Genomic DNA, 25,962 nt, shown 5'->3' with positions numbered 1-25,962 from the left:
TTTGCAGTTCATCAAATGAACGCTATGTGGAGCACTACCCTGTGCTGTTTGATTTCGTATATATATGCATCGCCAAGCATCATTTTTTTAAAACATTGAAGTGTTCACAAGTTGCAAAATCCTTGCAGACGTTTGCCACATTAAAGGAGTTGATGGCCGCAGACTGTGGTTAACCGAACACCAGTCCCCCGATATATGTTTAAATGCATTTCATTTCCTGCCTCTTGGCCGCAGAGTAATGAAAGTCAGAAAAGCACCTTTTCACGAACGAATGGCAGAAGATTTGAACTGCGCAGGAGTTGCATGTAATGAAACGGGAAGAGGAGCCGTGTTTATGACGCAGTTACCGAACACTAGCTACAGACTTGGGGTGGTTTGGTGAGCGAGTTAATATACTCACAGAAAACTAATTTCCACCTCCCAATTTAATCTTTTGCAACTGGTGGGGCCCATCCCCACCCTGGTTGCCGCTTTTGCTGCCCATATCCTAGAAGAAAGCTATGCTGAATAACGCTGTGAGGACGAGTAACCACGGCCTGCAGAGTCGGTACTCATCTCAATATGCTGAACACGTTACAGAAGATATCCTGTTACAATGCAGTCGCCCAACAGAGTCGTGACAAATGTACTGCCAAGCATTCAGACAGTGTGAAAACCGGGAAATATTGCTGATGAGGAGCATCAAAGAACTTAACCAGTGTCTTTGTCCATTTGATCATCTGTCTTGGAGCATCAAAACCTCATTACTTCGGCTAGCACACCCCCTGTTCTGCACTCTCTTATAGCCCTTGCGCCAACTTTGACGTCCTAATGCAGAATGCCCAACAGAATACCAAAATATATGCCACCCTGAACAGCAACAATTCAAAATGTGACACGTTTCTGGCATTTTATATTCTCAACTTGGCGATGTTCAGACGTCTCCTTTTGGTTTGGGTCGGGCCTGTCTCTCACTTCCTACCTCACTACCCATTTATGGGACAAATGTGGAGACCAGTGAGGGAACGTGGATACCTCTGTGAAAAGCGTTATGTTGTATTGCTGCATTCTTACGTAATCTACAGAACAAACGTCACCTTCGAATGGATTGTGTCCTCCCACGTATTCCTCATCTTTGATATATTCCATCAGCGTTGGCTGCTTCGGAAATATTTTCACAGCAGAGGGCGCTGTGCATCATCGCATCGTGGCTCTCATGTCCCTCAGTGTCATCCATCCGCTCTAGAGTACGATGTCGGTATATATAGCACACACCGCTTCTGTTACCTCACTTCCGTTTTCTTCGGATTGGTTCATTACTGTTTTCTAATGGTTTTTCTTTAAAATGTCGAATCCTAAAACTGGCTTTCAGAGGTGTGCAGGTTGTGGGTCAAAGATATCGATCACAGACCCAGACATTATCTGCTTCTGGTGTCTTTGAATTGATCACAAGGTCGAAGATTACGGATCCTGTCAGTCTATGCTGGAAAGACCTTGAAGGAGAGGTAGAAGAAATGTCCTGGGTAGGCCCCTTTCCAAATCCTCTTTGACCGTTCCTATTAAGAGGAGGTCATCGTATGAGAGAAGTTTGAGGCGCACTTTGCCTCCTCGTAAGCGCTCAAAACATTCGAAGCGATCTCGTTCCAGAAGTGGTTACCACCATTCTTCGTCTTTTCACAAGAAATCTAAGAGACGGCACAGTTTGCGTTCTTCATCTTTAGACTCCTCGCCCGACCGCAGACGAGTGAGTTTTCCAAGTAAGTCGGCTACCAAAGCCGAATGGGAAGACTTTCGCCTTCAGATGGGCAGCTTTTCCTGCCCCTTTGAAAAAGTCTAAAGTCTTCTGACCCTATCGAGCGTTGTAGAGCCGACAAGGAGTCTGTTAAGGTTGCCGCTCGCGCGCCGTCGAGCCTGGGCAAGAATCCTCCGAAGCTTCTACAAGAAGCATCTGAGACTTTGAAGTCTTGAGACAAACTGAAGTCTAAGCCTCAAACATCTACTCCCTCAACAGGACTCGCTTAGAGTTCTTCGATGTCGAAACCATCAATGACTATGTCGAAGCCATCAGCATGTTCGAAAGAGGTCTCAAAGGTTTTCAAACCTCTGGCTAAAACAGACCTTTAAGTCTGTCCTCTATTTATGAGGAAGAAGATGTTTTTGATGAGGGCACTCCTCCTTTTGGCCTTTAATTTGGTACTCCTAATGTTCCAGAGCCATTAATTCCTGAAGAGTCCAGGATGCAACATCTGGTTGACTCATTGAGAGATGCCAGTGATTTGGATACCTCTCCAGAGGTGGACTTTACCAAACAAGAACCTTCTGCACAATTTCGATTCCCTAGCTAAGGGGGATTTCTCAGCCGGCAGTAATGCATTAAAATCCATTAATGTCACGTGTGCATTGGCCAAATTTACTCCCACTTAGTGGGAGGTGGTGGCTATCCCTGCTAAACACGTCCCGTAAGGGGAGGAAAGGGAAGAATTTTTTAACATCATATAATATGGCAAGGACATCATGTGTCAATTGTTCCAGTTTGGGTTGGATTCGGGTGATTGCGTTAGAGCAATGGCAGCTAGCACTGTGTCGGGTAGATTTGCCCGGCTCTAAGTCTGGTTTTGCACCAAATATCCAAGCAAGTCTTTTGAACATGCCTTTTTGACGGTTCCCATTTGTTTGGTGCTAAGGCGGATGAAAGCTTGGAAAAGCTCAAGTCATTGAAAGCAGTGGCAAAACCATTGGGCGCTGCAATTCGACAGCAGCAACAGACCCACACAGCTTCTCAAGGTTGGAGGGACCAGGCCTTTTTGCTACCTTTCATCAGTCGGAGCACACAAAGGGGTGGGGGGCAGGTTGTCTCGGCATCTGGAAGAATGGTGATGTATTACTTCCGATGCTTGGGTTCTGCAAACTGTAGCCCAGGGTTACTGCCTCCTGTTCATAAAAAGGCCTCCTGATTGTCCACCAGGGAGACAGTCCTTCAAGGTACCGGATTCTCTCCTTTTGCAGGAGATGTGCATACTGTTGGAGAAAGGCGCTATAGAACGAGTGCCTGTGGCGGAGAGGAACCAAGGATGGTACTCCCCTTAATTCCTAATACCAAAGAAGAACGGATGTCTGAGACCCATCTTGGATTTGAGATGCTTGAACAAGTTCTCAGGAAGGACAAGTTCAAGATGGTCACTCTTTCTCGGATCATCCAGCTCAAGGATTGGATGGTATCAGTGGACCTCCGGGATGCTTGCTTCCATGTACCTATTAATCACAAGCCCAGGAAGTACCTGAAGTTTGCCATTGTCAGTTCTCATTTTCAATTTTGGGTTCTGCCTTTCGGCTCACCTCTGCCTCGTGGGTCTTCACCAAGTTGATGGCGGTGGTGGCGGCAAGTCTGAGAAGGGGAGGGATTCTTGTCCAGCCCTATCTGGATGGTTGGCTGATCAGGGCCCGTTCGCCCAAACAGGTCCTGGAGCATCTCAGCGTCACCTGCCACTCCCTCCACAAACTGGGCTTCTCCCTCCGTTTCAAGAAGTCTCACATGATACCTTCTCAGAAGCTTCAGTTAATTGGAGCTGTCCTAGATACTTCCTCTGGAAAAGCCCTGCAACCCGAGATGTGGGCTCAGCACATTCAGCAGATGGTCATGAAGTTTCAAAATGTCTAACGTCTGCCAGCCTTGATTTTCTAAGGTTGCTCAGTCTCATGGTATCCTGCATTTTTCTGGTGCCAGAGGCCCATCTGAGAATGAGATCCCTCTAGTGGGTCCGCAGATCTCAGTGTCACAGTTCTCCGGCAGACCAAACTCATGCAGGATATCCTGTGGTGGGTCTGCAGGAAGAATATGTTGAAGGGGGAACCCCTTTGGCAACCATGGCCGTAGATAACAGTAGTTATGGACGTCTCCTTTACAGGTTGCAGAGCTCATGCCAACGATCTGGTAATCGGCGGTCCGTGGTCTCCTCTGGAGACCAAACTACACATCAACCTTTTGGAGCTGAGGCCAATCAGTCTAGCGCTGATGGCCTTTCTGCCCTGTGTACAGGGAAAGAATGTCCGGATAATGACAGACAACACAGTGGCCATGCATTACCTCAACAAGAGAGGAGGTGCAGGGTCACTACGACTGTTCCATGAGGCAGTGCAGCTCTGGTTTTGGGCACTGCAAGAAGGAATCTCTTATGGCTGTTCAACTAGCAAGACAGGAAAGGCAGAGCAGAGTCTCCCACAAGTGGGAGCTAGCTCAGGAAGTCCTTCAAGAGATCTTCACCCTTTGGGGAACCCCTCAAGTGGATCTGTGTGCGTCCAGTGTCAACAAGAAGTGCAACTTGTTCTGCTCAGGGGAATTTCCTCAGAAAAGAGCTCTGGCAGACACGTTTGTAGTGGGCTTGGAATTTCCACTTGTGTGGTTCCACCAGTCCAGGTCATTCCTCAAGTCATCAGGCGGTTGAGGAAGTTCGGGAAGCCAGTGATCCTTATTGCCCTGGATTGGGCGAGGAGAACGTGGAGAACCTGAGACTTCTAAAGTGCTATAATTCAAAGTAGAACATCTGAGATAGTTTCAAAATTGCAAGGTAAGATTTATTTAGAGCATATCATACACTCGAGCGGTCTTCAGGTTCATCCACAACCATTTTTTCATGGAGAGTGGAGAAGTGAGTATCTGAATGTTACACAGCGTCAAACCTTCTAGACATGTCTTCATCTTCCACAGAGAGGATCAAACGATCCTAGCAGGAGGCAGGTCACATTCATCACTCGGACATCAGGATCCTGAACCTTCATGCCTGGTTTCTTAGAGATCAGGAAACAAAGATTGTGACCTCTCAGAAGACATAAGGGCGGTGTTGCTTCACTCCAGAAGACCATCAACAAAGTCGCTGTACAGCTGCTGTTGGAATAGGTTTTGCAGCTGGCGGAGAGATAAGAATTTTGACCCTTTCTCTTGTGAAACACCTGAGGTGTTACCTTTCTTGCTTCATTTAGCCCATCAGGGGCTGCAAGTTACGACTGCAAAGGGATATTTGTCAGCGTTGTTTATCTTTAAGTGCTCTACAGAGCAGGGATTGTATTTTGAAGTCCCTATCATGATCCAGTTTTTTAAAGGGGTTAACTAACGTTTTCCCCACTGCCCCATTCATTGTACCGGGCTGGGATCCAAATTTGGTGCTAAAGTTTCTCATGGGAGCTCCATTTGAACCTCTCCATACATGTCCCTTAAGGCTGCTGACTTTTAAAACTGTCTTTTTAACGTCTATTGCCTTGACTCTTAGAGTCAGTAAATTGAAAGGCTTATCTTGTATTCCTCAGTTTAACACCTTTTACTCAGAAAAGGTTCTATTGAGGGACTGCAATTCCTTTCTACCGAATGTGGTTTCTTAATTTCATTTGGCTCAGAAGATTGTGCTTCCTACTTTTTACTTTCCTCTGCATCCTTCAATATAGGCGTAGAGGCTTGATCGGCTAGATCCAAAAAGGGTGTAGTTTTTCTACATCAACAGACTGGCAAAAACAGACAGGAAGATGAGCTTTTTCTGGAATGTGCTGGAGACAAGCTGGGTCTAAATAAAACCAAGCCAACTTTATCCCGTTGGATTGTTTTATGCATTCCTGAATGCTATAGCATGGCGGTCAAGGATGTCTATGTTGGCTTACAAGCTCACCATACCAGCGGTGTGGCTACTTCTTCGGCTTTGCAAGTGGGGGTACCAGAGCAGGACATATGTAGTGCTGCAACCTGCTCTTCTCTTAATACCTTCACACAGTATTAATGCCTGGATTCTGAATCTGGTCAGGAGGCGAAGTTTGGGAAAGCTGTTTTGCATAGCATTAATTAAAAGTAAATTCTGTGTTCCCACCTCCTACAACACACGGCTATGGGAGTCCATCAAAGATAAGGAATATGTGGGAGGACACAATCCATTCAAAGAACAAATTACTTACGTGTGTTAATGTTCTTTCGACTGGATGGTTCACCCTAGCTGCCCCTATGCCTTCGGGAGAATTTCAGTGTTTTACACCTTCCTCTCTTCCAATGCCGGGTCATATTCTGGCCTTAGAGATGTCTGCATACGAGAGAGGAAAAACTGAAGAACTGAGGTAATGGGCATTCTGCATGATGCATCCCGACATGGTACCCAGTGATTTTAACGAAAGAAATTCAGAGAATGATTTTTTTACGAAACAATGATAACGAAAAAACATCGAATTTCTTTTTTTTAAAAAATATATGGGGGTGGGCTAAGGGGTTAAAACGGGTGGAGAGGGAGTTGGGGTGGGGTTAAAAGCATAGGGAAGCAGGGGATTGGGGCGGAACCACCCCAAATAAAGAAATATAAAAATTCGATATTTTTTCATTATAAAATACCCCTCTGAAAATGATTTTGGTAAAATCACAGAGAACCTCCCGACGTCTTACTCTAGAGCGTACAGAGGCTGCCGAGGGACACGAGTTCCAGGACGCGACAAAAGGGCCCTCTGACGTGAACACATTTCGAAACTGCTGACGCTGGATGGAATATTATTAAAGATGAGGAATATGTTGGAGGAACAAATCCAGTCAAAAGAACATTACCAGGGTTGCGTTATTTGTTCTTCTAAATCATTTACAAGGCCATTTACCATTTCCAGGCAAAGAAAGGGCCTGGAGCCTTTTCTTCTACAAAAACACAGCAATGAACTACAGACTGAATATTGAGCATGTTTTTAAAGGGGCAACAACAGTGGCTGCTAAGCTCTGGCATGACTAGGTACCGTAGCGCAAGCAAGCTTCCAAATTTCAATATTTCCTACGTTATTAGTTATAAAGATAAACATTACCGGATTTTGCAATGAGACCATCTTTGAAGAATTATGTACAACAAGGGTGTATTTTGCATTGTAAAGGATATTTCCTTTCAGGCACCGCGTTTATTCTGCAGGATACCCTTGGACCATTTATTGCTCCAAGCACACACATGCTGTCGAACCAGAATATTTTATTTTTGCTATTTTGCATAAACTCTTGCCAAGCCCCTCCTTAAACCACTCTGGTAAAACAGGTAGTCCTTACTACGTTTTAGTTGTGGCGAGTTACTGTGACATAATATTTCTTACGTTGTTACATTGGTTTGTAAACCTTTGTGTCCGTTTTATTTAAGCATTATTGCAAGGTGCCCAGGGCAATACTGCTCGTTAACGGGCCTGAAAACAAACAAGTGGGGTTGACCGAAAAACAAGGGTGTTTCAGGAAGGCTTTGAGCTCTTACGATCAGTTAGGGCGTGGGCTATATACAATAATGCTATTGAGGTGCTAAAGGGATGCAATGCGTTTCAGGAAAAAAACAGGGAAACGCCATTGTAACTGTCACTAAGCAAAAGACGCTTGGCGCCCCGCCCATAGGAATGCTTTAAAAAAAAATGTTATGCCATGGTTCAGGCGCTCGAGGTAGCAATTGTTTCGGAGTGGTTGAGCGGGAGGCTGATGTGGGATCCGGAGGCCATGAGCAACTTCAAGGAGATGAGGATGTGGATGCAGGTAGGGGAATGAAGTTCCCTTGGGGACCACTGCAAGAAGATTAAGACTACAGGAGTAAGCAGTAAACCCAATGTGTAGCAGCCTGTACCACCCAGATTTACCTGGTAGCTGTGGCTGAGCAGTCAGACTTCTCTCAAGAAGAGTAGGGCAGTATATAGAGTATACACAATAGGGCTAAAAACACAGTAGAGCAAACAAACACTGGCCAGAGCTTTGTATCAAAAGTATATAATTAATTATTTAAAACTCACTTTAGGCATACACTAGCACTCTCAATCAAAAGCAAGTTAAAACACAGTCAGGTAAAGTATACACACCTCCCTTGATAACTATTACACAAGTCAGAGTTAAAACACCATGATTTGTTAAAACAGATGTGAGCGCGTGACCTAGATGGCACTCCAATAGTTAAGTTAAAGGGAGAGAAAAAGGCACAGTCCCAACACTTTTAGAAGTTCAACGCAATAGATTAAAGGCAGTATACACTGTAGAGCCAAAGTTCATAGGCCAGGCCCACTTTAAATGGAGCAAAGTGAAATGTGCCCAAGAACACAGTTTGACATGCACTAAAAGTCTTTGCAGAACGTACAAGAGGTTGGGGTGATTCCAGAAGTAAAGTTAGAAGGACTGGGGCTAATCCAGTTGGAAAGCCAGGGATTTAAGGGTCACCTTTAGCAATCCGTAGAAAGGGAGGCCAGGCAGAACACAGTACCTTAAAGAGAGAGGACGCTCCAGCGGTGGCAGTTCTGGCAGCGGTTGCAGTTCGTTGTTTCGACCAGGGGAAGAAAGGATCTCATCGAGGAGGAAACTTGGAGTCGATGCACTGCACAGGGATGAAACCAGCCGCGGAGTTCGTCGGTTAAAAGGTTCGTTCCTTTTATTCGCGGTCAAGTGGTGAAGCTTGGCTATCCGGTCGACGGGGTGCTTGGCACGGGCGATTCAACCAAGAGACTTCTTTGGAAGGCGAAAGTGGCGAACAGGTTGATCCCACCAGCTCAGAGGAAGAAGACTCGTCCAGCAGAAGATCTTCTCTTGTCATTGGGAAAGTGGTGAGTTCGTTGCATCAGGGTTCCACCGGTGGTGTCGTCATTGCAGATGGCTCAGCTTCTTCCCTCTTCGGATTCTTGGGGCCTGTGGAGACTTCTGAAGTTCCAGTCCCAAAGGCCCTGTTTTCATGCAGAAAACCCCCCATTCAACAGCCTAGCTGTCACTCAAACAAGCTAAGTGGCTCACCACTGGCCCAATCAGAACAGAGTGTGACTTGAGTTGCTAAGGCAACGCAGTCCTGGGTGCCAATTCCTCTCCCCACACATCCTGTGGAACCCAGACAGAGTGGCACCATTTGGAGGGCTTCTGTATAGAAGCCCGCCAAAAAGTGAAACAAAGGACTCGACCTTGGTTAGAGTTACAAAGACGGACACAAACGTCATTTTAGAAAAGAGTTCTGGCGAAAAGACCCAACCGAGGATTTAATATTAAATAAATAAACCGGCGGTATCTTTAACATTGCACCAAAAAGTGGTGCGTTTAAAATCAATAGGAAAATCCCATAGAGAATATTCCGGTGGAATATTTCTCGTGGTAACCACTGCCACCAGCCAGAAACTCGACAAGGGGGGACTGGACAGTGCCCCCTTGAAAACAGACCCAGGGGCAATCTAATTAACCTCTTCCAGTACTTCCACAATATGATGGTTTGTACTGGTTCTGTTCACAATTATGGACTAGTAAAGTCAATGGGGTCACTAGGACACCCCTGTGTTACTGCACTGAGGGTGCTGTGTAACACACATACCAAAAACAGTTCATACCCTATGGAGTAAAAAGGCTACCCGATAGCCCATGAACACATACTAAGTCAAAGTCATACCTCAAATCATGCCTAAGAGTGGGAATATAAGAGTCTCACTCTTAGCAGGAGAACAAAAAAAAACCAAACATCCAGCAAAGCTGCTGGGGGACTCACTAGGTTTGGGAAATTAGCCTTATAAGAGAATTCTCCCTAACAAGTGGGAGGCTGATGTGGGATCCGGAGGACATGAGCAACTTTAAGGAGATGAGGATGTGGATGCAGGTGGGGGAATTGAGGGGAGGATCAAGGACTGCGCGATGAGAGGAAACCGCGGCCATGTACTGGTGGGCACATGGAATTCTGAGTCATTAGGATCCATGATATACGTGGCACTTATTGCCCTGGATCCTGATTGGCTCTTAGGATCTCAGTGTTGCATGCAGGATGCTAATTCCAAATGCTTCGTCAGTCAAGTATTTTTTGGGTTCTCTTGTTTGAATTATATCATTATAATTCTCTCTCCATATTAACCTTCAGTTAGGTAGCTCTCGATTTAAGTGTTTGCCTCACATCTGTGACTAGCTGGCACTTCATAATTTGGAATCCCATGACAGGGCTGACTCACCCTGTCACCCTTACAAGGTCCATACATTGTGTACCTTTAAATTGGGTAATACGATCTGTTATTACAGTTCTTTGAAGCAGGAGGAATCCTGCATGGCTCACTATATGGGAACACACATTAACATTCCACCGCAATACGTTAAAGACAAAACACACACAATGCTCCTCAAATTGAAAATGAAACGTTTTAATGAGATGCAACCTCTTGAATGAATTATCTTCAACAGGAGTTAGTGGTAGGGATTAGACTAATGATTTCTCCTTTCAAGAGCACCATTTTCCAGCGAATACTCTAGTACAGTAGGAGGAAGGTGGGATGTGGGCTGCCCGCAGAGCCTGAACTCAGAAGGCCGCTTCTTCTTTGTCCCTCTGACAGGTGTGGAGAGACTGGGATGTGCCTGGCAAGTAGATGCTACCAGAGGTCAAGCTTTCTATCAAGAAGCTCTTCAGCAGTGGCTAGGTACACATTGTCCACTCATGATGAGCTTTGCTGATCTCCTTCCTGAGCAGTTCAGTAAGGGGTTTCACCGGATACCTGGAGAGGGTGAAAGAATAGCCTCAACAAAAACATGCCTGTGAGAAAGGATACCTTTTGATGCCTTTGCCATGAAACGTAAACCTCTTTTTTTAATCGATATGTTCAGAATGCGATTGGTCTCTCTGACCTTTATTGTGGGTGTTTATGGAGGAGGTGCTTTCGGTTGTAAGACCACAACCCCAACAGCCAAGATGTGGATCTTTTTTCCGCCCACATCCCAAACCGTTTTTATACGTTACAAAGCTTTCCCAACTGCAAGGTTAAGGAAGATTCTAAATGCAATTCGCAGACAATGGAAACAGAAGCTCTTACTCGAGAAATACACCCTCCTAGGAAAATACTGTTCTTCCCAGGTAATTTGTCAATGTATGCCTATTTCTAAGGCTTAGTTTGACATTTCTCAATGGAGGGCATCATTTCCTGAGCGCGGCAGGCATAGGCAAAACATTTTGGCACAGGTGTTGGAATCTGCTAGCACACCCCCCTAAACGTTCAGCAAAAAAGGTTTGCCCAATTCACAAAGGACGTATGAATGAGAGCATCCAAGATACACACTCTCTAATTCCTGGCACTTTTCCCCTTTACTCAATTGCACATTGGAGGAGGTGTATTTGAAAGTGTAACTAAAATCATTGTGCATTTCCAAAGGCCTATTTGAACAGGCTCAGGGATATGAACAATGCATGAGCTAATCATTTCTTTTCATGTATTTTTGTTAAGTGGAACAGATGTGATATAACTTCAGCTGTCCCAACCAATAATATATTAGTGTAGCACCCTCCTAATACTTATATGCTAGGAAGTGGGCTACCTTATCATTTGCTCTGGTGCGCAACTCTCCAGAAAGACCAGGTCATCTTTGTGAATAAGGTGGCCTGCATGGTTCCAAAAATCGTGCATCTAAAAAACCTCTTACTGGGGTATTTTTGATGCCGGGTTATTTAGAGAATTGGGCCATTTGGGCAAATCTCAAATCGTTTCAAAGGATAGCGATTCTAGTCCTGCCACACGTCAGCCCTTCGGACTAAAGCCCCTCCTGCATATTTCTCACGTTACCTTTCATATTAGTTTTGTAGAAGTTTCAGATTGTGGCCCACAATGTATCAAGGATTCAGAAAGGGTTTCATTCTATTCCTCGGGTCAGTAGGGTGCTTGTTTGTGCCATCGAACAATTTGACAGCGCCATTAGTGGAGTCTTACTTTGGACATGAGTAATCGGTTTGGGCACTACAAGTCGTTTCCTTTTGGTTTAAATAATGCTACCAGAGATGTTTTGGTAGAGGCCTTGCCAGACTGGCTCACCCCAGTGGACTTAATTAGACCATCATTTTATATGAAATCTTTATCGTGGCTTGTTGGTTTCTGTCATCTAACCAATATGTGTTGTCTTTTGGTTAGATGACAGAAACCAACAAATCACGGTAAAGGTTTCATATAAAATGATGGTCTCATGAAGTCCACTGGGATGAGCCAGCCAGCTCTCTTGGAGACCTCTGTAGAAGGGGACACATGGATAGGTTTTGAAACCACTGGGCATACTATTGCCCTCTTTCAGTCTCACAAGTGTACCTATTTAGCGGTTTGTTAAAATGAGACGTTGGATTGCAACAACAAACACGTTTCTTGTAGCACGCCACACATGACACATGTGTACAGCCTGCCGATCAGCAAGCAACTCAGTAGAGCGTAAACATTCCAGTGATGGCTTCCATAATGACAGACTGCCAACCCCACTCCACCCTCCAGCAGACGTAGTGCTCATGCACCTTGTGTATACATTACAACAGCACTCTTGCAGTTACACATATATAATTACACACTTTGCTCCACTGATGTGTTTGGAAAGAACAGATGGAGGCAAGGACGTAAGCAGAAATACTGGAGGGACAGTCCTCTCACCAGCTGTGGAGACCAAATTCAGGACATGTTGAGGTAAGTAGCCATGGCTCTATTAATCTCGACAACACGATCACAGTTATTAAACACATTGCATTTGTCATTCTTCAACAACAGCTCCTTGTGTTATGGAAAACCTAATTACCCCTTCACGCTTGCGCTTTAAAACATTTATGTTTTGAGATGCCCCTTGTTCCACTTCAACCTCCAGCAAACCCAGTTTCCACATAGAACACATTCATTACAACAGGAGCGCTTTGTGCTTACTGTAATCCTCCTCCCTTTATAACCCATCATTTGTTACATGGCCATCCTGATTGGCTCATGTTTTGAGTGTGCCTGTCTGCACACTGGACTCCATGAGGAACTACATTACAGTGCACTCCTCGGATATGCTGGGCTTAATTGTGCATAGCATGCTGATATCAATCAATATGTTTATTCGGATGAACACATCAATCGTATACGAAATACACATTCATGACATTTAACAATGTACACATTGGCACATATCAAAAATCTCATTATTGAAACGCATCACTTTGAAAGTCCTTTCCGATAAAAATAATCAGAGTACTAAGACAGAGAAAATTAGTTCACAGAACAGCAAAAACACCCTTTCTAAGATGCATAGTTCTTTTTAAAAAGGACAGCAGAGCCGCCCAAGCAACATAAGGGCAGTCAGCAGATAAAAGAAAAAATATGGGAAGGCGATATAGCCTCAGATTAAAATGTCTAAATACGGGAAGAATAGTAGCCTTTCTAATGTCCTTGCAGGCACGACAAAACAAAAATAAATTCTTTCGTTCTTCCACATAATTTTACAGCTTGCTAAATCAGAAAAGCCCTTCCAAATAGCAGTATTGACCCTCAACAAAAAACTGTTAATCCGAGCACGGGTGATAGCCAGCAATCCTCCTTTTTAAAACTCAAAATGAGATGAGGATCGATAAGACCCACCCGGCTAATAACAGCATGGACTCTATTCACTGGAATGGACATCTCCTTGCACTCCCACTTCTCAATAACTGCTGAGACAAACAGGCGCTTGTGACACTGTAAGTGCTCAGATGGCAACAGCGTGCCCAGGGGGAAGAGTGCAGAAGCAATGGATGCAGTCAAAAATTCACTTATAAAGGAGAGCCAAGGAATTTTGCACCAATTGTCCCTGGCCAGTAGACACTAATTAATGAAACAAGTTAAACTTGCATTCTCATTTGACCAAAGACGTAGCCTAAAAATGATTGGTGTTAACATCCATTGGTCCTCTAGAAAGCCCATTCCCAATTCCTTGTGGACAGTAACATTAGAAGCAGCCCCCAAAGTCCCAATAAACGTTTACAAAATGTAATTGACATTTTCGAGCAAACCCAAAGGGGGGCTCCATACAGGACTGCAGCCTTTGTCTGGATTCTATAAACCTTTTATATCGGGTCCATTGGATGACTATGGCACTGCACCATAAAAAGGGAAAGCCCTCCCAAATATTGAATCATCTTACATTTGTGCTTACTAAGATGGGCCTGGCCCGTTTCTACTGCTGAAAAGTGGATGCCTAAATAGTCCAAATCCTTGACCTTGGGAAGACCGGTCCATTGCAAACCATGGGGTTCATTTTCAGTAATTTTCCCCCTAGCACACACCATCACAGCAGACTTCACGGTACTGATCTTCAAATCCAGATTGTTCATATCCGTGCAGCTCTCAGATACTCTGAGCGTCATTTGTGCACAGCATGGTGATATCAGGAAGTCTTATCTTAAACACCTGTGCTCCTAAACGACTGTTCTTCATCGGCTTCAATGTAATGTGTCTTTGTGAGTGTTTTTTTCCTCCTTTGTTCTGTAGCGTCTCATATCTTTCCGCTGCCTCCAGTGTTGTTGGGTACGTCCTTCTGACAGGCCCCCCCCCGTTATGTGCCTTTGATTGCCTTAACTTGTTTTGCATGATTTTCAAACCTGGGATTCTTTTTTTCCTTTGTGAGAAACCGGAGTGTATTCTCACTCCTACTCCCCTTGGATCCTCAACGCAGGATCCCGACCCTGCGGCCCGAGAACCGAGGGAGGATCACCTTGGTGCAGGGTCCTTGAAGATTAGGAGTGGGGTTCCCTTGGACGAGACATGTTATCCCCCTTTTTCTAATGACAACCAACATAACCCTCCCCCAACCTTTATGGGTTGTTGTAAGCCAATTACCCTCAATCTTCCACAAATAACACTTGATAGTACTGAGACCAAGAAGAGCCCATCAAGAGCAGTGAAGATTACCTCTTTTCACCACTTTGCTACTGCAACGAGAAAGGTCCCTACTAAGCGTTGGGAGGGTCAGCCATGTCCCTGTATGTTCAGGCAGGACTAATGAGTCAGCTGCACCTGCACAATGTCAAGGAGCTGCAGGTGCATACATGGAAATCAAGCAGCCAGAGGAAGAGAGAAGGAGCATGAGATGGAGAGCAATAGGTGAAGAAGCAGCCGTGGTGCAACTTCCAGAACCTCGAGAGTTCAGCGGGAGCTGCCGTGAAGCCCAGAAGATGCTGCCTGCGTGCCGACCAAGGCACTGGAGTTGCCAGCGGGCGGAGAGAAGCACAAGGCCGGCGAGCGGGGCTCACGCCGGTAATAAACAGAACCGCAGGCGAGTGTCGGGAGGGCAGAGAGGCTCCAGGGTGCTCCAAAAAGACCGTGAAGGAACTCCGGTCTATGGTATGAAAACAACAATGTGGTTTTTGAATACCGAGCTATTTAGAAACGTTACTTTGAACCATCAAGTGCTCATTGAATACCGAGCTAAATAAAAACATTACTTGAACAACTAAAGGATTATGGATTACCAACCAAAAGGGACACTTAAACATTGAAATAAAAAGGTGCACATTGAATCCTGAACTTGAATAACTTAAGAAATGTAAACAATAAAAGTGCACCTTTTGAAGACTGTGAACCGTTTGTGAGTGAATGCAGTGTGACAAGACCCCAACTTGGAAAGGGGGAGAGGAACACATGGTGGCTGGGCCACGAGGCTAATAAGGAGAAGCCATGGAAGTGTAAGACTAACTCCAAAGCCAAGAGTCCAAACTAAAGGAGCCTGGTGAAGGTGAGTTGGCGCACAAGAGCAAGTGCCAAGTAAACCTGTGTGTGTGTTCCAAGGAGTCCTGGGCTCCTCGTCGCGTGATCCGTGATGTTTGGAACGTGTAGCCCAGCAACTGCGCCTAGACTAGAGCCCTGCATGGCAAACCATAAGAACGCTGAACCACAGCATAAGGAAACCACTGCCTCCGAGCTGGCAAAGTGGGCCATCAAGAAGGTCATGTTTTGTTAAGACGTTTTCCTTTGGAAAGACTGTAACAAGTATAGGCGGAAGAATTTAAATCTTGTGTAAGAGAACCTTGAGGCTTACAAGAACCACCTCTGTTGCCCTGAGAGCGGAGTTTCAATTTATTTTCAAATCTGTTTATTGGCATTTGTTATTATACAGTCTCACTTTTCAAACCGAACACATCTTCGGTAGCAAGGTTAACAGTGTTGCACAACAAACAATAACGTTTTTGTTTTTATAAAGGTAACGTAACAACATTCAACTGTCTCCAAGTGTTAACTTCCATTACTCAGATTATTGGGGGACAAGAGGGTAGGGGTCGGGAGCAGAGAGGGGGGGGGATCTCGGAGTCCTGGGGTCTTGGTCGTATCCATGTATGTCTCAGTTGAGGGTATCATGTTCGTGTAATTTGGTGCAGGTAAGTCCTGATTTGTTCATGGGGGCTTATCATCTGAGGGGTAAATCATAATGGTGGTAATTTCTTTCCATATCTCCAGGGTTGCGCTAGTCATCTGTTGACCTGGTAACACTATCTTCCCACGCTCTTGTCTCCGCATTGATCCATCTTTCCAGCTCGTTACGCCACGCATTGTAGTTTGGCCCTGCGGGTTTTTTCCAGGTCATGGCAATTTGTCTCTTAGCCAGTATGCAAGTGAAGTCCATACGTCTCACCCAATGTTTAAGTTTGGCTGGCCTGGTGTGTGTTCCAAGGAGGCACTCTTCAGGGATCCATCTGTAAGTGGAGGCGCCTGCCTTTTCAAACGTCTGTTTTATTTTCTTCCAGAAGGATTGCACTGGGCTACATTCCCAGAACATGTGAAGTAGATCTGCGTCATCTATTTTGCACCATGGGCAGTGGGCTCTCATTTGATTAATTTTCGCTAGTCTACAAGGAGTCAGGTATGTCCTGAATAGCATGCTTAATTGTATGAACCAGAATCTGTGGTTTCTGGACACAGCTTTAGGGTATGCCAACGCCCTATTCCATTCTGCTTCCGACAGTTCCCGTCCCAAGTCTGTCTCCCATTTCCTTTTCATGGTCTCATTCTTTGGGTTGGGGATGTCATTGAGGTGGCTGTATATCTGGGAGACCGCTCTCCGTCCCTCTCCTAGGTTATATAGCAGCGTTATGAGGGGGACTGCCTCTGGCTCTTCTGGCCAAGTGTCCCATATTCTCTTCGCCGTCTCTCGTGTTCTGTGATACCAGAGGAATTGGCCATTGTGTATGTCATCTTCCCGCTGGAGTGATTCAAACTCTCTGAAGGAGCCTTCGTCATATAGGTCCCCCCCAAGTATAAACGCCTTTCTTTTCCCAGTGTCTAAGGTGCAGTAGGTCTGCATCCGTTTTACACATGTCTCGAACCATTGGTATTTCCGGGAAATATGGGTGTTTCAGCCGGAGTTTTAACTTCACCCGTTGCCAGGTTGGCCATGAAGGGTATGTCTCTCAGTAGGTGTTCTGGTGCCCAGATAAGTTCTCTTAGCTGTATGGGGGAGATCGTGGATTGCAGCAGGGGGGGTCTCTGAAGTAGACCCGTTGGCCAACCATTTGGCCACAAAGCTAAGTTGAGCAGCTAAATAATAATTCTCAAAGTTCGGGAGTTGGATTCCGCCTTGTGCATGCGTTAGTACCAGGGCAGAATGTGCTATTTTGTGTCTGTTCTGTCCCCATAGGAAGTCACGGATAATCGACTCGAGCAGGCGGAAGAACAGGTTGTTGACGTAGTATTGCACGTTCTGGAACTTGTATAGGAACCGTGGGAGGACAATCATTTTGACCACAGAGGCTCTGCCCATCACAGAAAGGGGGAGCTTCGACCAGAAGCTCATTGATCTCCGCAATGCAGGTATTGCCGCTCTCGTGTTGTGTTCATGCATTAGTTCCGGGGTATGCATTACTTGTATTCCAAGATAGCGGAACGCTGTGGTCTGCCATTGTATTCCAAGCGCTGGGAGATGTTCCATGTCTTTGTCTTTCAGCCCTGCCAGTGGGAACAGGCAGGATTTTGCTTTGCTGAATTGTATACCTGAAACTTTGGAAAAATTGTCTTAGTCCAGCATGGTTGGAATATTAAGATACGGATCCCTGATGTACAGTAGGACATCGTCCGCATATAGCGAAATTATGTGGTCAATCCACCCAGCCTTATCCCTGCATCGAAGAATTGTTTCCTAAAATAAATGGCTATGGGCTCTAACCCAAGGATATAGAGCATGGGAGACAGCGGGCATCCCCGTCTAGTGCCTCTACATATATCCCATGCCTCTGACACATATCTCCCAGTTTTTACCTGAGCTTTTGGCCTGGTGTACAGTATTTTTACCCATCGAAAAAATCCCGGGCCAAATCCAAATTCTTTTAGGACCTCTAGCAACCATTCCCAATATATAGAATCAAATGCCTTAATGGCATCTAGCGATAACAAGGCATATGGTTCAGAGCTAGTGTTTGACAATGTGCTGGAGTCTGCGCAAATTCATAGTTGTGTTGCGTCCTGGTACAAAACCGCTTTGGTCTGTGTGGATAATGTCCCCTATAAGTCTAGACAACCTTTTAGCTAGGATTGTGGTCAGTAGTTTAACATCATAGCTAAGCATGGCCAGGGGTCGGTATGAGTCACAATGTTCAGCTGGTTTATTAGGCTTAAGAACTGGGATCACCAGGGTTTCCCTCATGCTATCGGGTAGAATGCCCCGTTCGTACGTTTCCAGGAAGACCTTGTGAAAAAGCGGGACCAGAGAGGGGCCGTATGCTTTGTAAAATTCTGGGGGCAGCCCGTCGCTGCCTGGGGCTTTACACGTAGCTTGCGACTTAATTGCTTCAGCTATATCCTCTGCAGTAATATCAGCATCTAATGCTTCAGCTTGTGCAGGGGAGAGCCTGGGTAATCCTATCTCCTCTAGGGTGTGTGCAATCTGGTCTGGGGGGACTGTGGTATCATGCGAGCATAAATGTGCATAGGTAGTCTCTAAAGGTATCGTTTATGCTGTGTTGGGTATGATGCACATCGCCATTAGTATCCTGCGGTGCGGTAATCGGGTGTCTGGGATGCTCTTTTCTGCAGAGCCAGGCTAACAGCCTGCTGGGTCTATCAGCCTCTATGTGTGCCCTGTTTGTTTTGGTGGCGTAATCAAACTTAGCCACTGTCCCAGGCTATCGTACATTCATCTTTAAGGGCTTTAAGTTCGCCCTCTCGTTGTCGTGGGTCTAAGTGACTGGTGTCAAGCCTCTCAATCTCTCTTTCCCTTTGTGTTAATTCGTCCCTCAGCTGTTTTCTCACACCCCCAGCTTTCGCTTTGACTTCTCCCCGTACCACCAATTTCAAAGTGGGGATGGGAGATTTGGGGCCCGCGTGGTTCCATTCTATCACTAATGGAGAGTGATCAGAGATCGTTCTTCCCAGATATTGTGCCTCCTCCATTTGGGGCAGATGCGGTCTATTTACAAAGATATAATCTAATCTTGTGTGGAGGCCATAAGGGGATGAATAGTAAGAGTAGTTTCGTGTGAGCGGGTGTAATTCCCTCCACACGTCAGCTAGGCCTAGTCTGTCCGTCATGGTGTTTAGTGCGGTGGTGGCTGCAGACGGGGTGTTGGGTAAGGGCAGAGACCTGTCCAGTTCTGGGTTATGGGTGCAGTTGAAGTCCCCTCCCCATATGAATAGATTATTTCTATGCAATGTGATCTTAGCGTACATTAGGTCAAGGTGGGCCGGAATGTTATTATTGGGGAGGTAGGAGTTCACTATGTATACTTCTTGTTGTTCAGTATGTCCCTGCAGTATCATGAATCTACCCTCGGGATTATTTACAGCTCTGGTTAGTCGAAATGGAAGTTGGGGATGGATCCATGTATATACCCTCTAGCGTACCTAGAGTAGGCAGTCCTGTATCCCTGTCCTCCCCAATGATGTCGACGTTTGGCCATAGATTCCTCAGTGCAGTGTGTTTCCTGTAAAAGCGCTATCATTACCCCTTTTCTGTGCAGATAGGACTTAATTCTATTTCTTCGAAGATAAGTGCCAAGGCCCCTCACATTCCATGTCATTATTTTTATTTTCATCGCCATGTCACCTTATGGGGGGTGTTGTGGTCTTCGCAGCGTTTCGGGTGGGGGACCCGGGGTTAGGAGTGCAGAGCGAGGGACTCCATCCCCTCTTCTGGGGTTCGAGGGCACCCCCCCCCGTGCCCGCCCCATCCTCCGCCACCATCGTTATGTGATATGGAGACTTACCAACTTTCTTAACTGGCATCCTATTGAATGAACTGTCTAAACGGTTTAACTGCAAACTGCTCCCAGCAGTTGCGTTTAACTTGCAACGCTCAGGGGCTCCCTGGCCTTCTGGGCCTCTCCAAGCCTTCCGGTGCGGTCGTTGTGTGGGTGTTTGACCCACACGTTTCTGGTGGGGGTGGGTCATCGGCATGTTCGTTCGTGATTCCTTATGCTTCTGCCCGATTTTGTTATCTTCTTGTTACAGTCATAGTTACAGGCCAATTGGTTAAGATATTTCTGTGTGGGAACTGCAATCCGTGTTAGTAGTTGTAGTTTCACGATTTACCTTTCATCTGCCTTTGGTAGTTCCTCGTTGTCGTCTGCTAAATTGTTGTGTTCAAGCCACATGTTTGCTGCGGCCGGGTCTCTAGAAAAATTGCTTTCCCTTTATAGAGGACTTTGAGGCGAGAGGGGTAAAGCAACATGTATTTGAGGTTAAGTTTTCGTAGCCTCGCCTTCACCGGTATGAAAGAGTTTCTGGCACGTTGTGCTGTAGGGGTATAATCGGGATACATTACTATTGTCGAGTCTTGTCTGATTTCTCCGCCTTCCCTGGAATATTTCAGTATAGTCACTCTGATGCAAAAATTTAGAATTTTAGCAATGATCGGGCGGGGGTGCGAGCTGGGTGGAGGGCACCTCTGCAGGGACCTGTGAGCACGTTCCACTGAAAACCCTTGAGAGCTTTCCTGGTCCGATTTCCTGCTGTATCAATGTTTCTATGAATTCTGTAGGGTTAGGGCCTTCCGTGTCTTCAGGAACACCTAGAATCCTAATGTTATTGCGCCGAGCGTGACCCTCCGCATCTTCAGACCGTGTTTCCAATCTCGCCACTTTTTGTTCTAGGTCCAAGACCCGTCTCTTCAGGTCTGTGGTATTCTCGACATTGTCATGTAGGGTGGTTTCATTGGCGTTCACTCTTTCAGTCAAGTTGCGTGCATCTTGATGCATAAGTTGCATGTCTGCTTTCATTGAATCTATTTTGTTTTCTATAGAAGTGAGGAGCACCGCTATGGCTTGAAGAACTTGCGTGTTGTCAGTTGCTGCTTCCGAATGTAATAGTTCTCCATCGGCCATGGATTCAGGCTGTGTCTGTTGCTTAGGTCTGACCGTCGTGTAGGAGTCCATTGTTGTTAGTTTGGGTTTGGTTTTAGGTGGAGACATTGCTTCTCTCTGTTTTGTCGAGCCGGTTTCTTTATTTGATGGGCTCTTATGTAGCCTCCGAGTTACAGTGGTGTTTGCGGGTGGAAAGTCGCTCCGCCGCACGTTTTAGTTGCGGTTCTGCCAGTGGTAGCACAGGAACTCCCCTTGTTGTACCGGGTTACACGTCCAGCTGGGGGTTGATTTTAATGCAGTTTTAGTGGCATGGCAATTACAGTACTTGAGCTGTTCCAGAGAGGCCTTGAACCAGGGATACGTGTATTGGCGACTCTCCTCCTGTGGTTAGATGTGAAGGATCTCTCTGGTCCTTCGGGGTTGTGTGCGGCCCCTTAGTACTTATTTGTATGTGGCTCTGTCAGGGATACTTAAGCTCGAGTCTACTCTCCGTGGTGCGTGAGAGTTTTAGGTGCTCCGCTCCTTTGTCAATGACTACTTGGCTTGCTGCAGACTATATGTGGTGGAGTTGCAGCAAGGTATTTGCTTTGTGGATCGTGGCTAAGGATTCCAGGACTTAGTTTTGCAATTAGTTGGAGATCACGTGCCAAAGAGTGGTGATAGTTGAATCACGGTGCTACGGTATAGCTAACCGTCTTGGGTTATTATAGCCCCCTGGGGATGCCTCACAGCAGGGGGGATTCAAAGCGGCCACTCACTGTGCAGTTGATTTTGGTCCAGCTACGGCCACTGCGCGTGGCTTCGTGTTCTAGTCAGCCGTGGCCCGATCCCTGGGGCCGCTCCCTTGTGTTTCCAGCCCCTCGCAGGGCGAGCAGCGTTAGCTCTCGCACGGCTTGTCGCCAGCCGCAGTTGGAGGGGGCCTAGTGTCGCGTTCGGGCAAGGTTAAAAAAAAAAATAAAAAAAGGGAAAAGAAAGGGGCTCTCTGCAGGCACTCAACGGCTATCTCCTTACATTTCGCCGCTAGCCTCAGTCAGTGGGCAGCACAATGGGAAAGTTTCCTAGTTCCAGCGCTGGCGGTAGGTTGAGAGTGGCCTAGCACATACGTTCTCGGGCGGCGGAGAGAGGTTCCGGTCCCCAGGGACCCCGGCGCAGGCTGAGTGATCCGCCTTTCTCTCCCCCGTTGGCAGCAGCTGCCGATCCGCAGGATTGAGCTCCGCATACTCGCGTAGAGCCTCTCTCAATCGTCTTGAGACCGAGGACGTGTCCGGGGCTGATGGGTAGACCGCCGATGCAGGGGCGGGGGAGAGCAGCACCACTCCAGTGTTCCAGCAACTGCGCTATTTACACTGGCGTCCGGAGCAGCAGCCGTCGCCGCCATATTGAATGCGCAGGGGGTGCCTCTTCACTCAGCTAGATTCAGGTGTTAGCGACTCCCGTTTTTATCGGGAGTTAGGTCGCTGCAGTGGGCAGAGGTTTTGGACGTGGACAGACTTTTAAGTTGAACTCTTTTGACTCCGATTTTCCTTAGTTTTGTTCAGGTAGGGAAATGCCACCTTAGTATAGGGCAGGTAAGATGGGAAAAAGGGAATACAATAATCATTCTTAGGCCTTGTAGATTCTGAATAATATAAATGGCAAAACTAGCATACTATGTCTGACGATATTTCTCCTAGTGCAAGTGCATGAAGTGGTACAGTTGAGATCAAGCTTGGAAGGGGGGACGGAAAAACAGTGCGCGGCGGTGGGACAGGAAAGACAGACTAACTGGCCCTAGTACATTTAGGTCATGCATGCATACAGATGGTGGTGCAGAGACAGTGGATATGGGGGGAACAAAGAGTCAGGTCCAAGTGCAGAGAGGTTGCCTCGCTCAAGGAGCGTGAGCTGAAAATGCAGTAATGTTGAACGAAGTGCAGCAGCCCGGGGGCAAGTGCAAAAAGACTGGCAGGGGAGCCTGGGACCTGTAGGCTCTGGAGGTGAACCAGGCAACCAGTCAGCAAAAACTGAACCGAGTTTGGGAGGAGAAGGAGGGTGTAGAGAAAAGGAGGTTAGCAGGAGAGAGGGAGAGAGAAGGAGGAAGAGAAGAGGAAGGTTTTGAGGAGTTTCCGGAACCGAAGGTGCTCCATTTCAAGACCGAGACATCCACAGAGGCTGTTGCACAGGGAAGCACCTGCAGAGGATAAATATCTACCCCTAAATCTGTTTGTGAAAGCGTCTCACCCGCAGAGAGCTGGAGGATGATGGGAGCCAGTGGAGCGATTTCAGTGCCAAAGAGATGCAGCCCCAGGGCTTGAGGCCAAGGATAAGTCTTGCGGTTCTGTTCTGGTTGAGTTGTAGAGGACAGAGCGTAGAAGTAGGAAGATTGAGAAAGAGGCTGTTGCAATAGTCCAGCCCAGAGAGAAGCAGGGCTCTCGAGGTGATGAGCCTCTGTGGGAAAGTGTGGACAGGTAGAATACCTCTGAGGAGGTGCAGCTGGTAGCAGGACTTTTTGGAGATGTCTGAGATATGGGAAGAGAAGGAGAGTGCTGTTGAAGATGTCCCCAAGATGTTTTCGCTCATTGGTAGGCAAGGGCGCAGGGCCAAGAGAGGCAGGCTAGTGAGAAAGTGGGAAAGCAGGAGCAGGGGTCCCAATGAGGACAATCTGTCTTAATGGCATTCAGACATAGCTCGTTAGCACCACAGCAAGCCTGAATTGCTGATAGACTATCAGGGATGAGCAAGGAGGAGGAGGAAGCCAATTCGTATCACACTGAAAGTTACAGGTAAAGGTAGAGATCCTGTGAGCTAAGGGGGCCATGTAGATAATGAAGAACCAGGGGAAAGGATAGGCCCCTTGGGGACACCACAAGTAGAGAGTGGTTGAGGAGAGAAAGGGTCAGAGTTCCACCTGGGAGGGCCAGTCAGAGAGAAAGGAGGCGAGCCACTCCAGAGCCTGAACGGTGATGTCCAGGTTAGCACGGAGACTGGTGATCAGGATGTTGTGGTTTACTGTATCGAAAGCATAAGACAGTGTGAGAAGAATGAGGACCGAGGGCGACTTGGAATCCAGAATTGAGAGCAGCTTTTCATGGGTGTTCAGAAGAGCAGTTTCCGTGCCTATGGATGGTCTAAAGCCAGACTGATGGTAATGGAGACAACCAACAGATTCAATATGGAGGGTAAGTTGAGTGATAGTCGGCCTCTCCACAAGTTTCCTCCGGAAAGGGGTGATGGAGATCGAGATCAGGCGATAGTTTGCCAGAATGGACCGGTTGGCAGAGGGTTTTTTGAGCAGAGGGTGCACAAGAGAGTGCTTGAGAGGAGAGGGCAAAACTCCAGAGGTTGCAGAGGTCGGCCACGGCTAGAACGAGTGCGTCAATAATGTCCTTGATGGTTTTGGAGTGGTAGGGTTCCACCTGTTTGGAGGAGGCTTTCATAGACCGGACTTGTCTAGAGACTTCTTTAGGTACGACAGGGGAGAGGGAGGAGAGAAGAGGGGGAAGTGTGGGGGGCGGCCGAGGGGGCCCCAAGAGATGAGGGCCCCAAGAGATGATGATGCAGGGGGGGGGGGAGCAGAAGAAGAGGACATGATGTCCTGTGTTTTGGTGGTGAAGTGTGTGGCCAGGGCTGAGCAAAGTGCCTGGGTAGGTGTGGTGGAGGATGCAAGTGCGGTAGGATTGCCCAGTTCCCTGCAGACTTTGAAGAGTTCAGCCGTGTTGATAGATGCCGCAGAGATGCAGGCTTGAATGTAGACTCTTTTCTTGGAGTGGATGCAGAGTGTATATTGCCTTTCAAGGAGGCAGCAGGCTAGATTGTCATGGGGTGCCCCTGAAGATCCCCATTTCCGTTACGTTGCTCTTCACTTGAGTTTAAGGGCATCCAGATCAGAGTCGTACCAAGAGTTTCACTTTTTGGCAGGCTTCAATCGGACCCTCCTGACGGGGCAACAATGTCAAGAGTGTTGGTTGGTTGGTTGAAGAGGGCTGTGTTAAGGTGTGTCAGCCAGAGGAGTAGAAAGCGGACGATTAATTGGAGGCAAAGGCAGCCGCTGTCACTCTTTTCACGGGCCTGATGACCTTGAAGGCAAGAGGTGGTGTAGGGTGTGCTATTCCCAAAGGAGAAGAGCGCTTCAAGTGAGAAGACAGAAGAGAATGATCAATATGAGATTGAAGTAGTGAGAGAAATAGAGAGTGGGATGTCTGTGGTGATGAGAGCATCCAAGGTATGGCCAGCAGTGTGCGTAGGACCAGAGGGTAGAATATAAAGAGAAAGGGATTCGCACAGGTTTCGTAAAGGTCCTGAAGAGTCAGGACAGTCAAGATGGATGTTAAAATCCCCCAGAAGAAGGAGTTGGGAAGAGGAGGCGAGGAGAGAAGATGCAAGGTCAGCCCATTCCGAGAGGAAGAGGGTGGACTGGCCCGGCGGCTGCTTGAAGTTAGCTGAAGTAAGAGGCGACTGGTGAGAGAGAGAGGGCCAGCAGAGCAGGCATTCAAAGGAGGAGTAGACCGGAGTGGGAATAATGGAAAATGGGATCCACTCAGGAAAGATCAAGGCTATTCCACCTCCTGGCCTGATGGGTCTGGGCACGGAGAGGATCTTGTAACCTTCAGAGAGGATTGTCAAAACTTGTGACAGAGCTGTCCTTAAACCAGGTGTCAGTAAGAGCAAGAACATCAAGGCCCAGGAGTTCCAGGAGGTGGCATATGTCGGAGTGCTTGACAGCAGAGCGAGAGTTTAGTGTGGCGACATGGAGAAGGTTGCCACTTTTGAAGGACTTAAGAGTATTATTGCCATAATACTATACTTCTGGTAAAGGTATTACCCCTACCTTTCCAATAAATGTACAAATTCAAAGAGATGACATGTATCCTTTCTTTATTTGCTTCTTTACTGCAAATACATGTGGCAATGCCTCGCTCTACCCATTTGTGTACATGACGGCTTTGTTTACTTTCTTTTTCAGTGATGTAGCACTTAAGGACACATTGCAACTAAGTGCGCTTCC

At 46.8% G+C, this 25,962-nt stretch overlaps 1 protein-coding gene across 3 annotated transcripts in view; it reads left to right on the top strand.

The window, feature by feature from the left end:
* The window catches only part of ARHGAP40 (Rho GTPase activating protein 40), a 645,040-nt gene that overhangs the window by 284,365 nt on the left and 334,713 nt on the right, over window positions 1-25,962 (top strand). The window lies entirely within an intron of this gene.

The sequence above is a fragment of the Ambystoma mexicanum genome, chromosome 3p (genome assembly GCF_040938575.1).
Source record: "Ambystoma mexicanum isolate Mex_15411 chromosome 3p, UKY_AmexF1_1, whole genome shotgun sequence".
NCBI lineage: Eukaryota > Metazoa > Chordata > Amphibia > Caudata > Ambystomatidae > Ambystoma > Ambystoma mexicanum.
Note: the sequence above shows the minus strand (reverse complement) of the source record. Positions and strands in the feature narration are given on the sequence as shown.